A 17355-nucleotide genomic window follows, 5' to 3' on the forward strand; every position below is an offset into this window, starting at 1 on the left:
GGGTAATTAAGTAATGTAGCCTCTGTGAGAACACAGTACAGATCTACAAAATATATAAACCAGAAATACACCCGGGAAACTATCACCCAGCGATCATTTAATTGTCTCTCATTATTTAAACATGGCATTAATAATACATAGAACATATTTTCTCAAGGCATCACAACCGCACCGGTAAAAGGGTAACTACATAAATATTAAAAATCCAGAGACTGAAATAATTCAGTCCTGCTAAACCAGAGTGATGCACTCTGTCTGGGCCCCACCACTGCTTTCAAACAAACTCCCGTACAGGGTCCCAGCGATTATCACCCCTTGTAGCGCAGCGTATCGGGTTATACGTGGCTTTAATGCATCTCACAGCTGAGTGCAGTTGTTTTCAGTGTCTGCCTCACTGTAGGATTCAATCCATTTGGGTGGCTTAATGCAAAGATTTCGTAATGTACACAGGGATGAGCAGCGCTAAGGCAACGAACATCGTACTCATTATTCTTTTAACGGGAATGTCAACAAGGAGAGGAATTAGAGAGGAAATCGTTGTAACTCCAAAAGAACATCTGACTAACCACTACAGATGACATGTTTTTTCCCTTTTTATCCTCTTCATGATCCATAAAGCAGGATTTTTCCAAAACAATTAATTTGGTTGCCAAACCCTTCTTAATTCTAAGGAGATTTAAAACTCATCTACTTGGAGTCTGTCTCATGGAGTTAGACACAACCGGATTACAAGCTATTCCATCATATGGCTGGTGTTAGCCCAGTTGCTGCTATGTGGTACATAATTGGACTGTTTAAAAAAAAAAAAAAAGAAGGAAGACATATAAACCTCCAAGTCTTCTTTACACTAAGCCCATGCATCTCTGCATTTTATTATTTGTGTTACTTTCTCCTCAAAATAAAAGCTCAGCAGCCTGAAAGAGCGAGCTTCCAAGAACTTCTGAGTAATCTTGATATCCAGCTCCCACAATTAATTTGCTTTAAATTAAAGGAGCCAATCAACAGCACTGGGCTTTCCAATCCTACAGCAAAAACGGAGGTTTAAGTGGTAAAATGGTCCTTCTTTGTGTCTAGTGTTGGAGAGCATATGGCAAATTTCCACCTAACAACAGCCTTGGTTTGCAACACAAACTAATTCCCATGTTAATTCTTTTAATTATTGTGTGTGTGTGTTTGTGCACACAAGAGTCTCTGTGTTGTTTTGTTTCTTTAAAGGGAATCAGTGACCTTAAAAAAGCCAAGGCAGACTTAAATCTCAATTCACCCCTTTGTACCATCACTGACTTAGGGCTGGGGTCATGGTGGTGGCTTTGTCCTCTCTGCTGGTGGTGCACAATGTTCTGTGCTTGATCTTTGTGAGGCAAGATAGGGCCAACAGTTAGATAATGTCTATACTGGGTGCTGTGGCCTTGGGCCTCTGATGATCCAAACATGCTGAATACAACATGACCCTCATCTTGCCTTTATGTGGGAACTGTAGTGCCCAGGGAATATGGAAGAATATCCTGAAGTCTTGACCTGAGATGGCACTAGAAACATTGTCCCTTTAGTGCACCAAAAGAGACAAACCCAGCAATAAATCAGTGCTCTTACTTGGTAACAGTTTTCTGATTTATCAAACCTAAACCAATTCCAAAAACTAGAAGCTCGTGCCCTTTATCATTCCCTTCAATCATCCTGTCCCCTCCTAACTCTGTGACTGGACATGATATTGACTGCACTGGATGCATCCTCCCTTCTTTTTTTGGTGTTGGCTTTTTTATGTCTGTTATTCCCAGGGTTAAATATAAACTGAATTCATAGGAGTAACACAAACAAAAGCAACCTGGAATGACCTGATTGCTTAATATGCATCACACTGGCAAAAAGACATGAAGCAGCCAAAGAATTTGAGAGAAATAATGAATCAATTACAGAGAATGGAGTAGAAGAGGTGTTTGACTTGCAGTTTGAACTGATTATTCGAAGATCGAATATGGTGCAGTCCAGACAAAGTATCTGCCTGGGAAAACCCTACCCATTTTGCAAACAGAAGGGATGAAATATTGTAAGTAAAGGGATGCTGATGCATGTGAGGACAAACCATTCAAATGCCAACAGAGCAGCTGAATTTTTACATGCTCTTGAATCATCTGTTTAGTTTGTTGTGCAAGGAAATAAACTGCTTAAAGCTAGATATTTAAATTTAGATAAGCTCTTTTAAACTATTTTATAAAAAAAAAAATGCACTGGTAACAGATTTCCACCTTTGGGTTTCAGTTTTCCAGCTTGTAATAAAAGCTCGAGTTCTCCTGTGTCTACCCTTGTCCCAGGAAAGGAATTGTCCCATAGTGCCTCTACCCCGATGCTGATCCTCCTGGGAGAAGAAGGCTGAAGTGTGAGTTTATGATGAATTCCAGTCCCTGAATCCAAGGTGAGATTTTTCTTCCCCATCTCCAATGTGCAGCTTTGACACTTCCTCTGCTGCTCTGCTCAGCAGAGATCTGTTTTGCCCTGACACAGAAAGACACAGGGAAATTCTATTATCATTTGTCATCCTCACTCTCTCCAGGGCTCAGAGGGAATGCCCCTTCCTCACTTCCTTCTTTTTGTGCAGCTCAAGCCACATTTACCAAGAATAAATAACAATACCCCTTCCCATCACTGGTTTGTTCAGTGGGTTACATCACCCAGAACCAAACAAACTGCGGCATTTCCTAAAACATAAATTGTTTTTAAAAAATTCAGGCTGGCCAGCTGTTTGGAATCTCTCAGCTAGGAATGCTGCCTTCAGAACCCACACTTGATGCTCCAGCACGGTCTCTGTGTTGCTCACCCATCTGTCCATCTGTCTGCATGGCGTGTCGCCAGCTCTTAAGTTGGCCCGATCTTTATCCAGGGTACCAAAGCAACACGGATTTGGACTGACAGCCTCAGTAACTGCAAGTGTCACTTCTTGTGCTCAAAGTCCCTCTGCAGTGACAGCACTGCCTTCCTTGCTAGACTGCTATCTCAGGTTGGTATTCTGCTCCCGTTGGCCTTTCTGCTCTGTTTCAGAGAACGGCAGAGAGATATGAATGCAGAGCCATAGAGCTACTAGTGAATATAAACCAATAGACCCTGCATTTTTATATACATCATTTTTATGTATATAAATATGTTTCTTACACTTACGAGTTACACATTTGAGGTACCTGGACATGTAAGAAAATTCAATTGTTGTATAATATGAAAACTCAGTCAAAAAACTCCCATCGGTTTTATTGTGACAAGAATTTGCCCCTAAGGGGTAATTTTGCTAAAGCTGTTTTAAATCAAGCAGGTTAGGACCCAAATTTGCAGTCATTAGTTGAGTAGTACCACGCTCCAAGGAAGTCCCACCAAAATAAATGAATTTCTGCTAGAAACATTATCCATTGTGGTTCTGGGAAACGGGTTAAGGTTCTGAGTGCAGTGAGTGTGGTTTTGCAGTATTTTTCTTTCTTCTGTATAGTTCAATACGTGAATGATCTTGTTGGAGTTGCAAAAGGCTTCTTGTCAGGACGATCACAATTTATAACTAACTTCTAAAATCCCTGGCTCAGAAGCAGCTTGTTTTCTTTACAAATTCCTCTTAATTTCAGTGGGTATATTTGCTCTGCAACCCTCACAAAGCAACAAAGCACTGCTTTTTTCGTCTGAGATCTGAGCAATTTATGTCTTGGGTTAAAGAGAGCACGTACCAGATTGTCACTGTAACTGTAATTTATCTCTCAGACAATTGTTATACAGTGAAACATAAAAGTTTAAATCTTTAATCTGGAAATAACTGATTTAGGTCCTTGTTTGCTATGATGACCTGATTTATGCAGAGTCAATTGTATCTGAGTGGAGAGATCTCACACTAAATTTCTATCAATTAGCATTATAATTGAACATTTACATTTAGAGCCTTTTTCATTAAAATAAAAATCTTTAAAAGGAAGAAGTGCCCCGTGGAAAGAAAACAGTAAGATAAGATAATTCCATGGGAAAATTGCTGTCAGGGAAAGCTTCCATCACTTCTGTGGATGTACCACAGCCCCTCCATCTTACAGCTTTCATGACACTGAGCAGAGGAGTCAGGGCTGGTTCAGGGAAGGTTTGTTGGGCACCACACGGGCAGTCAGATGGAGTGCAGGGTCCCCCTGTGTCTCTCTGCACTCCAACCTGTGCTGGGGAACAGCAGCAGCTGGGCCAGTGTTCTCTACCCAGACAGGAGCCAGAGATGAGGGTAGGGCTCATTCCCAGGCACCATCACTTACTCTGGCAAACCAAACCAGCTACAAGAGCTCTGCAAGCTCACTGTACTCCTGTCTGTGGGAAGAAGGCTACAAAAGTGAGACCACCTCAGCACTTCAGGACCGAAACCTTCCCGAGCCTAACAGAAAGTTCTTTAAAAAGTATCACTGGTGAGTTGTGCTTTCTGCAGAGGGACAGGGTTATAATTAGACCTGGATAACTATTTCCAAATTTCCCTATTTTCATTCTTTCCATTTTTATGTCTTTGTTTTTATTTTCAGCTTGCTTGAATGCTCTGTTCTTTTGTTAGCACAGGGTCTCGCTGAGATTCCTCATCAGATTAAGCTTTAAGAGAAAACACATGCACAGCGTAGCTCACAGTGTCTCTGCTGTTTCTGTAGAGGAACAACACAAAATCTGCAGCGGCACAGAGCCATCCTCAACCACCCTCGTCCTCACGCCGGCATTCAGGCTCTGTCAGTCTCCTTCAGGGGCAGTAATAACGTTATAATGGGACCCGGAGACAAAACTGTCAAATTCTTTCCAAGACAATCTTCCAGGCTCATCAGCATAGACAATCATTCCTTTCACTTCTGGAGTAATAGGAAGATTTTAAGCAATATCTTTTGATTTGAGTTGGAGTTGAAAAAATGACATAGCTGGGGGCCTTATTTGAAAATGCAATGAGACTGAAATGTAAAGTGCAATTTCCCATGCAGTCTGCTGGGAGAATGAGGCACTTGTCCCAGTTCTCTTAATTGTCTCTGATTGCTGTTTGTGTAGCACAGTCACTTCCTCGTCTTCAAAATCACCTTCAAGGGCTCCAACATTTTTCACTTCACTGTTTTAAATCAAGGAGGGCTAAACGCCCTCAACCATTATGGCTCTTTTATGTTATTTGTGTGGTTTATGCTATTAGGCTTTAAAATTTTGTTTATTTAATTGGCCTTAACAAGTACTTAAGTAACAGGTTTGAGGACACATCAGTGGGACTCAGCACATGTTGATTAAGGTGTGCTTAACCTGACAGTTAATACTTTGTACCATTTTCCCAGCAGCCTGTTACTGTTATGGAAGAAGTGCTAATTTTCCAAAAATGGTTAGACCTTGATTATTATGTTGGTTCTTTATTCACATGACTGCATTATTTTGTTGGCTCTGCTCTGTGAGAGATGAAGTAGTGCTATTATTTCTACTCCCAGCTCCTTTCAGTCTCTTGCAATCATTTAGGCACACGTGTGACATTACTCAGATAAGCAATTCTGTTTGCCTTCAGTGAGAGTGGGCAGATGAAATCACTCTGTAAAATGAGCTGCTTACCTTCAGGGCTGACCACAGGATTTTCTGGCGTACACCTGGGAATGAAAACAAGAAACAGTAAAAATCACAGTTGTATGTCCCACCAAATCTTCTGTGTTTAAGCAAAGAGCTTTCATTCACAAGAGATGTTCTGTCAGCTGGAAGCTCTAGAGCCTCTTTCATGTTTTGGGGAGCCTGAAGCAGCCAGGTAGTTAAAGGAGGAAAAAAGGTAAGGTATTCACAATGAGTGGAAGCCAGAGAGGCCACTTTGGTCTCTAAAACTGGAAAGTCTGTTTCAGTCTGTGGCTGGAATATTAGAAGCTGGTACTTCCAAGTTAACCGACACAGCAGAAATCCAACTTAGCTTTTTACATCAAATTATTCATGAAAGTCAGCAGGAGCTGGAGATAAACTATTCATTCTGTGCATATCTATGTGAAAGGGACTCTCAGGAGAGCTCCTCAAGGTCCTGCCAAGAAAACAAGTGAAAACATTTTAAGAATGGGAAGAAACATTTATAATTGAAATCACCAACAGCGTACTTTGATTAGTTAATTCTACCAGAATAAAGATGCCACCTTTCCTTAGATGAGGGGGTGGCACAAAGGAGAGCAGAGGAGGGTATGAGGGCAGGAGGAAATGTGGCTGTCACCCCAACATATTCTGCCAGCCTGCTTTTAAACATGACACCACAGGACCTCTGTGACCCTGATGCTCAAATCCTGACCAGAGAGTACCCAGGTACACCTGCCACCTCCCTCCTTCACTTCTTCCCTCGCTGTCAGATAATACTATAATGTCATCACACCACTGTCAGCATCACATGGAGATGCATCTTATCCAGCAACTCCTACCACCTCATACTCCAAAGAGTTTCCAAAATCATGTATTAAGTAGCCTCTGATTCCATAACAGCACAGTTGCAAATGAAAGGCAACACTGCAGACAGAAGCCATCTCCTTTTTGTCCTTCTTTGCTGGAGAATTAAAAAGTGGAAATGGTGATTCAATGTTGCCTTATTTTTCTATGGCTTTTTGTTATTATTATTCCAATTACCATAGCAATTCTGTCCGATCATGGCTCTGAAGGAGCTGACAACAACAGGGAGAAACTACAGATGGGCAAAGCCCAGCAGACCACAGGGAAGGAAATAATAAAATAAGCCTGGTTAGCACGTGTTTGGGGAGACTCAGAACACCTGCACTTTCACCTTAAAGAAAATAAAACTTCATTAGTATTAAAGACAGTGCCAGTTTCAGATCACTTAAGCTAGCTTTGTTTTTTCCCCACAAAAAGAAAGTTAATGCCACATAAAATGTGAATTTTCTTTAAAGCCCCTAGTCTAGCAACAAGGAAAGTGAATAAAGATATGTTTAAAATGAAAGCTTTTGCTCTAAACACAGCATTCAAAATGAAAAGTATTAACTGGTTTTTTTCCTTTGTCTTAAATAACATGTTAAGGTGTTTCTTAGCAGTATTGGTGGCAATGGGAAGAAGTCAGGGTTAACTTGGCAGAAACCCCAACCCACACTTAGCTGTTCCCTTTTGTAACAGTGAACAAAGGTTTTATTAACATCTTACCCCTTGTTGGGCTCAAAAGTCCCTTTTCAACAAAACAGGAGCCTTGAGTCTTCAATTTGCAGTTCTGTGGAGGGGATCTGTGCCTTCAGAATCGGCATGTTGTTCAGCATTTGCTTACATTTATCCCCTTCAAAAGTTATCCATGAGAAGCAGAGACTTTTTTTAAAATCTGTATTTTTAAATAAATCATAGTATACCCACAGCATGCTCTTCTCTAAAACTGGATGTCCTTGCCCCAAACTCTAAGCCTGAACCCTATCCCAGTCCAAACCCAAACTGATTAATTCACTGCCTCTTGAGGACCCACCATATTGCCAGTCCTTGCTCCTTGCTGGATTTAAGATGAGGCATTTTTGGAAGGATAATCTGCTGTCACCTGGCAAGAGATATTTCAAGACTGAGCATCTAATAGTCACTTTTACAGAGAATCCTGCAGTTTGCAGTCCTTCACAGTGAGGTGGTGATGACATTAAAGGCATTCAGACCTCCCTCGCAAGCACAATACCCTCTGTTTGACTCGAGCCCTAAGGTCAGCCTTTCTCATGTGTCAAGGTTTCCTAATCCACTTTAATATCCAAACACGTCAGCATTTCCTGATGCATTTTGTGCTTTGCTTCAAGGGCACAAAAGCATGTTGTGGGAAATGTGTTCCCTTCCTTCATGGAAACAGCCTTTAACCTTGTTCATGCTCCAAGGAAATGCACCTTTGTGGCCTCAGGGCACTGTGAAGAAGCACCCCCTGTGCTTTTTGCATCCTTTTGAGTGCTTGATCTCACAGAAAAGATGGGAACAAACAGACTGGTGTGCTTTTTTAAATGGGAATCAAAAAAATCCCACTTATTTTGCAAGGATTTTTAGCAAATTTAATCTTTTTTTCAAAGCAAATAGCAATTTCTCAGCTTCTTCACCGAGGTCTGTGCTTCCAGCTTGTGTTCCAGCTGCTGTAAAACAGGGAATAGAAGGGGCTGCTCTCCTACCTCGAGAGGGCACCACGAGACAGTTGAAAAAAGGAATGGAAGCAAACAAGCTTTACCTCAGGCACCAAATATTCCTGTCATGAGGATGTTCAATTACAGTAATTAGCAACAATCACATAAGCAACAGGATCTTCCCTTACCTCCCTTCACCCCTCGGAAGAATGGAGTCTGCTTCATTAAAACCTCCGCTTCCTCCTTAATCCCAGGAACCCGTTCATGGGGGCTTCCTTCAGAGGGAAGGAAGGAAGGAAGGAAGGAAAGAAAACTGGAGGACCTGGATTCACCAACCCAGCTTCCCAGTGCTGCTGCCAAGACGCCGGGTCAATGTGTTAACTGCAAATGGAAAAGAAAAAAAAAAAACGTATTAAGAATCATCTGACTTCAAAATGGAAGCTTTAGAAGAGGGGAAAACTGTTGAACATTAAGAGGATCTATTAAACACACCGTGTGACTGCGGCTACGCTTTCTGTAACGACTCTGACCCACTTACAAGAGATGAGCTCTGTCTATAAAGCAGGATTCGGGGTTTTTTTATAAATAATTTTGTGTTTTCCTTCCTACCACCTGGTATCCAACCAGCTTAGCTGGACAGTACCTAATTTGCAGGGGGAAAGCTGAAGTTTTGGCAGATTCACTGAAGGTCACATGAAACCACATATGTTTAAAGAAAGGAATTTTTGACTTTTTTAGCTTGGGCACATCTCAATCCAGCATCTTAAACTCAAGGCCATTCTTCCACCCTCCAAATCAAAGTGTCCCGATGGGAAGGTGCAGGAACTTGCAGGGAATAAGGACAGAAAGGCAGCCCCAGGCAAGGCTGGGCTGTGTCCAGACACACAAGGAATGGAGCTGAGGGGTTCAAATCTGCAACCCAGATCTCCATGAACCCAAAGTGAGTCATACTACCATGCCATGAAGACTTTCTGCCCTGATTTGCTTCAACAGTGAAGTTAGGAGTGAGCACATTGTAAATACCCTAAATGAATTTCAGCAACATTTCTACTTTTTCTTTGCTACATCCCTTTATAAAGTTATTCTAGTTGTACACCCTCTTGAAAAATCTAATTTTTGGTGCTATTAATAAATTTGCAGCATAAAACCTGAAAGAAAACCAAGAAATTTCAAACCAAAGGAAGTAAATTAAATAAAGTAAGTAAACTATGTTAATTACTCTGTGAGTCTGGGTAAAGAAAGGTAGCTAGAAGGTTTTGCACGTGCTTAAATTTCTCTGCGTGGATGAAAGAACAAGCCTGGATTGTCCTATCTCCAAACATTTGAAAATAAAGGCTGCCTCCAACACAAAGGCATTTTCCTTACTCACTTCCAAGAAACCAGGATTGTTCTCTTAATGTCCTTAGTTCATTGTCTGAGACATCCAATATAGAGACTGGAAAGTTTGGATTCAAGGTAAAGCCCAAAGTAAAAAATTTCACAGTTGGGTGTAAATCCCTGTTGTGAATCAGTGACTGTCCCGTGAGAGTGGCAAAAGTAAAGGAAAAAAACAGGAGTTCTCAGACAGCTCCATTAGGCTCCAGGTCCCTTCTATCCCCAAAATAACATGCAACAGGATAAAGACAAAGAAAAAATTGGACCTATTTAGGACATTTGGCAATTTGATGGCGATTCCAGTTGGTGACATTTCACAGCCAGGATTTTGCTGTATCCTCTGTACTCAGGACACCACATGGACACTCTACTTCTCACCACTGGTGAGCTGAGGGCAGAGGCAGTGAGGCCTTGTTGTTGGAAAGAACAACCATGCAGAAAAAAACCAGAATACAGAGGAAACCGTGAATTTCAGTCATATAAATATACAGAAAATAAGTAGTTCATTCATAACCATGAGGATTCCATTCACACATGTTGCTTTTGGGGCAGAATTACTGTGATTGAAACAGAAGTGCTATAAATACAACATTTTAAGACTCAAATTGCAACACAGAGAATTAAATAACTGCAGTTGCTCGTTTCTGTACAGATTAAAACAGGTAACACATGTATGGATTGCTTTTGTCCTCGTTTCAGATTTCTGACATCCTCCAGAGCTCTGGATGATGATACGGTCTTACAGATGTGAGGGTCATGAAGTTAAAAAACTAGACAACTAATTATGTGTGCATTTTGTGGGGACCTCAGATACTTCAATCTCCATCCCTCCAGCTCTGTCCCAAGCAGTTCTTTATAAAGATTTCCAAACGGCAAACAGCAATCTCATCAAGGGCAACTCAGAGAATTGCAAAGTCCTGCACACAGAGATTAATAATCCCAAGTACCAGCAGAGGATGAGGCCAACTAGTTGAAAAGGAGCTTTGCAAGGAAGGCTCTGGGGATCCTGGTGTTCAACAAGCTGCCCACGAGCCAGCAATGTGACCTGGCAGCAAAGAGGGACAACAGCCTCCAGGCTGCATTAGGAAAAATACCTACAGCAGGTCAAGGGAAGTGATCCTTCTCCTCTCCCCAACACTAGTGGGGGTCACATCTCCAGAGCTGGGTCCAGTCCTCAGCTTTCCAGCACAAAAGATACATAAACATACTGGAATGAGTCCAGCAAAGGGCCATGATGATGGTTAAGGGACTGGAGAATCTGTTATATAAGGAGAGACTGAAGGAGCTGGGACTGCTTGGTCTGGAGAAAGACAAGAGAATCATATCAATGTATATAAACACATGATGTGAAAGAGTAAGAAGAGACAAACTCTCCACTGTGGTGCCCAGTGAGAAGACAATGGAAATGCAATAGACACACATTGCAATAGAGGAAACTCCACTTAAATATGAGAAGTTTATCCTGAGACGGAAGTCAAACACTGGAAAAGGTTGCCCAGAGAGGTTGTGGAGTCTCCCTCCTTGATGATACTCAAAATCTGACTGGACACAGCCCTGAGAAACCTGCTGTAGTTGACTCTGCTCTGAGCAGTACTTGGACTACACAACCTTCAAAGGTCCCTTCCAGCCTCAACACTTCTGTGATTCTGTGACTGCCTAGCCAGTTTTTTTTTCCCAAGTTATTGATGTGTTTTGAAACAGGAAGAGCCACAAGCTGTATAAACAAACTTTTGTGCCTGGAAAAGCTGAATTAATTGCTAGAATCACACCAGTCAGCTGGAGAGAACGCAAGTTTCTGTTCCATGGCCTGCCAACATAAACATTATTGTTGCAGAATCTGAGCTGTAGCCGTGGGCCGTACGCCAGATTTCTTGATGTGTCTCCTGAACATCGACATTGTGAACCACAGTATCAGCTCCCTGATAAAGAGCTGCATGGGATAGCAATGGGAGAGGCTGAAATGGGGATTGAGCCCGTGCCACCAGTTCTCCTGCACCAAAAGGGGTACAGATGCCTTAGCCTGGCCAGAAAATCACCCCGTGGCAAACAAGTGCCAGACACGGGAAAGAACTATGGAGATGGTTCCAGAGCACCCAACAGAGACACCTGGCAGAGCTGGCCTTCTTGTACTCTGGGGAAAACTGCCAGCAGCCCCCAGACCCTCCTGTTCATTTCTAGTCTTCCACCCAGCCCCTGGATGAGAAGCATTTCATGACCATTCATTTCAGCAGAAATATCGTGCTATTCGGTGACTGTAGTTGGAGTGGGAGCAATGGCCAGGCACCAGAGCAGGAAGAGGGATGAGCAAGACTGAACAGTTCTAGAAGGGGTGGGCTGGCAGTCACATGTATATTTGCTGTGGCAGGAGAGGGCGAGGATGAAGAGTTGGCTCTCGTTAGCACCACGTGGTGCCATGGGCGTGAGGGACAGCGTCCTGGGGACATCCACACTGTGGTGCAGCCATTCCCACCACCGTCAGGGCGGAACCATCCAAACCTCTTCACGGATGGAAAACAGGAATGGAGAAAGAACGGTCCCTCCCTTCCATTTCCTGGTTAAATGATGAGCTGTTTGGTCACAATGAGGGAGATTCTGTTGCCAGCTTTACTTGTTTGGCAGAGGGCTTTTTAAAGCTGCAGTTCCTGGAATAAATTTAAGCTTCTATTTTTTTTCAGGCCTAATGATTTCAGAAAAAGCAATCTAAATATAATTCCTGGAGACACACAGCTGAGAAGCAAAACTCTTCACATCTCAAAATCGTTCAGCCTAGTTTTTAAATCCATCATGTAAGTTAGGGGAGGAGGTCTACCTAATTATTTCATCTGCAAAGACAGATGAAAATACTATTCTAAAGTACGTGCAGTGTATTCCAAAGCCCAATTTTAGGTCTAATAGTGTGGTCTGTTACATCAATCATTGTACAGCTGTAGGTTCCATAGATTCAATTGCAATGCTTATCTGCCCCCTTCTATAATGATGACACGAAATGAAACAAACTGGAGATAGATACTAAGGAATCGTTTGTTTTGAAAAATGATTGCACATTTTTAATCATGTTTGCCATGGTTAGTTAAGTGGACTCGTTCAGGAACAAAATTAATTTTAAGACTGGCTTTATTTTTCACTTTGTAATATACTATGTTTCTAAATGTTGAACTATAATTTATTTCTAACCACGGTGGTGTTTTTGTAGTGCACATGATAGACATCCAACAAAGCACGTCCTCTGCATTTTCTTACTGCTTAAGCAATTTTCACTTCAAACCATGTTATTCTTTACTCTTTGCTTTCTTGTCCAGTTCTGCACATCAGATGTCTATAATTGCCATCCTCCGAATTGCAAACACAGCCTGTTTATTTCTCACATCCAAAAGAGAAGCACAAGAATAAAGGTTGACTAGCACAACTATAATTGTTTCTCACTAGAACAATCCGCCGAGATGCAAACCTAGCAAAGTTTGTAAGCATATATTTGATTTAAAACATGTTGGTATTTCCATTGCCTTTGAAACAATATGGTTTTTGTTAAGGCTTCTCTGTAGAAATTCTCACACTTGAATTACACACAGGCTTAAAAACCTTCACTGGATTGAGGTCTGAGCACCTCACAAACTGAGCAGACCCACTTGCACAGAAATTAAATTCCTTTATTGTCTTTACATTGTAATAGACTCAAACTCCAATCTAAGTTTTAAAGTGGAGAATAGAAATATGACATACACGTTAAGTGAAATTTCAGATATAAGGGTTTCTAACCTGCAAAAAGCCTCACTGGAAGTGGTTTGTTCTTAGCAAATTACCTGTGACAAGTCAGGATTTCACTGATCAACCTCTCAAATATTCAGTGTCTGTTCAGAGGAGTATCTTAAAAGTCATCATGCCCAGTCCTTGACGAGGAACAAGAATTCAATTCAAACTGAAAAGAGGCAGTGCTGGAAGAGGTTCTGACATTCAGAAAGGGTAGGAGGATAAAAGAGAGAGAAAAATGACAGACTCAGTCTGCACCATTACTAAAATTAGATCACTTCTTTTGTTCTCCTGAACCTTCTGCTCTATTTGCCAGGAATCATATTAGCAACAGAAACTGTGAGAATCTGTCCAACCTTATTAGAGAAGCTGGACATAAAGAAATTATGAAAATCTTTTCTAGATGTACTTGCACATAAAAAGAAAAAAGGCAGAGTTTTAGACTGCAAGATTAGATCAAAACCCCACGTCGGAAAAACTGGACATCAAACTAACGAAGCTTAATTAATAGTATTGCAGTGTGCTAAGCACCAGCACGGCACAGGACTTTACCACTTGTCTCTCTATATATTGTTTTACTACTTAGGACAGACCTGGACAGCCCTAATCAGAGGCTGAGCTCTTCTCAAGAGCAACCAGTTCACCCAAAATGTTGCTCTCCTGTCTAAGCATACTGTACAATACTGCCACCCGAGAGAACTGTGAAGGGCCAGTTCTGCTCCTGGGAAGTATTGGGATGGTTGGCAGTGAATCCTTTCTCCAAGTGGATCCTAAGAGTCTGTGATGCTGTAGGGGCAAGAGATGACCCTGGTGTATACCAAGGCATCAGAGCTGAACTCCTTGATATTGTGGGAATTTCACCAGAGAATCCTCACACTGAGATCTTCCCTTGCTGCCCTGCTTTCTTGAAGACATAATTAAAAGCAACAGGTAAGGACTAATTAATACTTTAAGTCAGGCACACAAGGGAAATGTTTGTCCTTTGTTGATGGGATCAGACTCCTTCTCTAGTCTGATTGACTAGAATAGTAGACAATGGCTCTTCCATAGTCTCGTCTGTAGCTTCATGGTTCGGACATCTTTTAGGAACAGCACAGTGAGCTAAGAAGGTCCTTGGCCTCCTTCCTCTTGGGGTGGGCAGACACCAGCCCCCCTCACACAAAGCAGTTCCTGGCACCACACCACTGCTTTTTAGTATCTGTTAAGCAGGCACCAGCCCTACCAGGGGCATCCCTGCTCTGAGTGGATCAAGGCACTTCATGTACCATCACAAAACAGCTGCACTAAGACAGCAGCTCAGACCTGCTCCTGCAGAGATGTTCCCTAGTGACCCACATGGCAGCTCTCCACTCAGCAGGCATCCAGCTCCCTCCAGAGACACCTCCTTCACTCCATTCCCAATACTGCACAAAGCCCAAATGTCTTACTGAGATCTCTGAATTTTCTTGGTCAAGAATATTTTTAAGTTGTTGCGAAGTTGGATGCCTTACGGTGGTGACCCAGACCTGGTCTTCAACAAGTAGCACCTGTGTGTGTGACCATTTTTAATTGGGTGAAGTGCTCAAGGACACAGGACACGCTGCCTCGTAGGTGATACAAACATTCCTACTGCAATGGAAGCTACAAACTGTCCTGGAGCTCCAGCAGTAAAGGTTTGGGTGTCGCTGGAGCAGAGTGTCTCACACACGATCTGTCTCCGTTTATAACCACAACATCCGTGTGGCCATGGATTGTGGTGTAAATGACAACTGTGAAGGCTGCATGGCCACAGGACTGTTGCACCCTGTCAAACTGAAGATGCAGAATATCTCATAGTCAATCCTGGGCTGTCACTTACGATTCCAGTAGTACCACAAATCTGCAATTTGTAATTCTCTCTCTGTCCCTTTCTCCTGAGATCAGTGACAGATTCTCAAAACACAGCAATTGAAAGAGACTTCCATGGGAAGCGAGTCTTTCCCAAAACATAAAATATTTAACTAGGTTGCTTCCAGAATCGAGATGTTTTCAGCACTAGATGCAAAGAGGGGAAAAAAAGGAAAACCTTGTTGTGTCAAACAACAAAAAGAATTCCGCTCCCAGATTCTGATTTTAAGAATATCCCACACAAACTGAAAGGAAATCTGCAAACTCAGGCTGCTTTATCCTTCACCGGGAAGAATACAGTTCTCATAAAATCCAAACCATGTTATACACAAAATTAAATTTATAAGAAACACATTCATATTTTAATATTGTAAAAAATAGCTAGATAGCAATTCTGAAATGACTTGAAGCATATGCTTAGCTGCCAAACAGGGAGGGCAGCTGAATGGGAGCTGACACTTCAGTTGACAAAACTCATTACATGGATGTTCCCCTTGAACTCTTAGTGGTCAGTCTTGAAAGTCATCAAAAGCCTTTGCCTTTGGGAAAACACAGGTATCTTCCATGTGTAGGAAAGGGGTACCTTTCCATAAAGTTTATTTTAAAGGGATAAAGTCACCCAGAAAGAAGCGAGCTCCTTTGCATGTTTTTCTGCCAGCCTAAGGCCACGTGTCAAAAGGCATTACTTCCAAGGGAGCCACAGGAAAGTAGTCATGGATAACATATATCCAGCACATGCAGCTTTCCACAGCTACACAGACAGATACATCCCTGTAGGATGCGGGACAAATAGATTGAGTAAAACATTGAGTCAGACTTCACTCTGACATCTCCTGTTTGGGAATGCCAGCCTACAGATTGCAGTATAACAATAATTAATTTGGGGCATCAGGAAAAAGAGAATAAACAATTCCATGATCTCATGTAAAAGTCAACTTTTTTTTTACCTAGCACTAATTATCTTTAAAAAATAATTTCCTACAAGCTCTCTCTTCCTTAATAATCAACAAAAGCAAGAAAGCATCTGTTTCTCTTACCCCTATAGCTGCACACAAAGATGTATTCCAAACAGAAATCACTTTTTCTGTTTACCTTTAAAGAGAAGACAGGTCAGCAAAAAAAATATTTACACCTGCACTCATCACTCTAAACAAAGTAAACATTAAAAATATGGAAATGTGCATATTATTATTATTTGGCGAGTCAGAACTAATAGCTTTTTCACAAACTAAAAATAAGCAAGCCAAAAACAAAGTCCCAAATCCGGAAATAATTGCGTCATAACCAGCAAAGGACAGCTGGAGTTTGGCAAAATTCACCTAAAACAGTTTACTCTGTTTTAGCAGGTTTTATCTTATTTTATATGACCAAGAAAATTCTTAGAAGTCTTAAGAGAAATAAATTACTAAGCTCCATTCACCACTAAATATCTTGGAGTTTGCACTGACTGAAATTCTGATTTATTCTTTTGAGCAAGAGTGAAATCACAGAAAATGATTTCTCAGAGTTTTGAAGAAGCTTTCTCTGAGTTCTGAAGCACGAGTGACAGAACTGGCAAAGAAACAAATACAATGTCTGCCTCCCCCTGCTAAAAGTGTTATTTAGGCTTTACATATTCCAGAAAGGAATCATCATCTTTACAAAACTGTAACTGAACTGGGAAACTGGGACAGGATGAAACTTGCCAACCAAAAAGTAAATACCTGCTACCAGCCTTTAGGGAATCGCACAGAGATGCTATTTAATGCTTGGAATACCTGTGAGATGTACAAATAATTTCAATAGGATAGTAACAGATACATTTGAAAGACAGGGTGAATAAATATTACATCGAAAATACTGAAAAAAAACTTGCATTTTTTTAGATACCTTTATTTGTCTTCCAAAAGGAATCATTTGTACCACTGAACTGCATTTAAAAGAAATTCAGTAGAGATAAATGAGCATTTTTCTTTCGTGGTGTTTCCAAGGTCTTACACTGAATATCCCAATCTAACTGCCTTTTTATTATCTCTGAAGAATAAAGATATATAGACCTACAAAAAGGTTATGATGTTTCTGATAAGACCTGATTTAGTGAATCCTTTGTCTATCTAAAATCGCAAGCACATGCCTTGTGTGTTAAATTACGGATTCACATTAAAGTGGATATAACTTTTATAACAATTTGTATGGTGATTTTTTAACAGGTATTAAGGTAGATATGAATGCCCTGGTGTTCTAATGAATACAGTCAGTTATACATTTTAGTATTATTGGATGTAAATTATATTAAGCATGATGACTCCATTAAATATTCCTAATGTTTAAAAGGTATAAT

General features: G+C 41.2%; 1 long non-coding RNA gene across 1 annotated transcript; it reads right to left on the bottom strand.

Moving 5' to 3' along the window:
• Positions 1 to 1586: 1586 nt before the first annotated feature.
• On the bottom strand, positions 1587 to 7254 carry LOC113944612. The gene is made up of 3 exons (XR_003526730.1): positions 7120 to 7254; positions 5560 to 5594; positions 1587 to 2493 (listed from the first exon to the last, which is right to left on the bottom strand). It is a non-coding gene; the product is annotated as an uncharacterized LOC113944612 (long non-coding RNA).
• Between the last annotated feature and the right edge of the window lie 10101 nt (positions 7255 to 17355).

This window comes from Corapipo altera, unplaced genomic scaffold (assembly GCF_003945725.1).
Source record: "Corapipo altera isolate COAL_440 unplaced genomic scaffold, ASM394572v1 23, whole genome shotgun sequence".
Classification (NCBI taxonomy): domain Eukaryota; kingdom Metazoa; phylum Chordata; class Aves; order Passeriformes; family Pipridae; genus Corapipo; species Corapipo altera.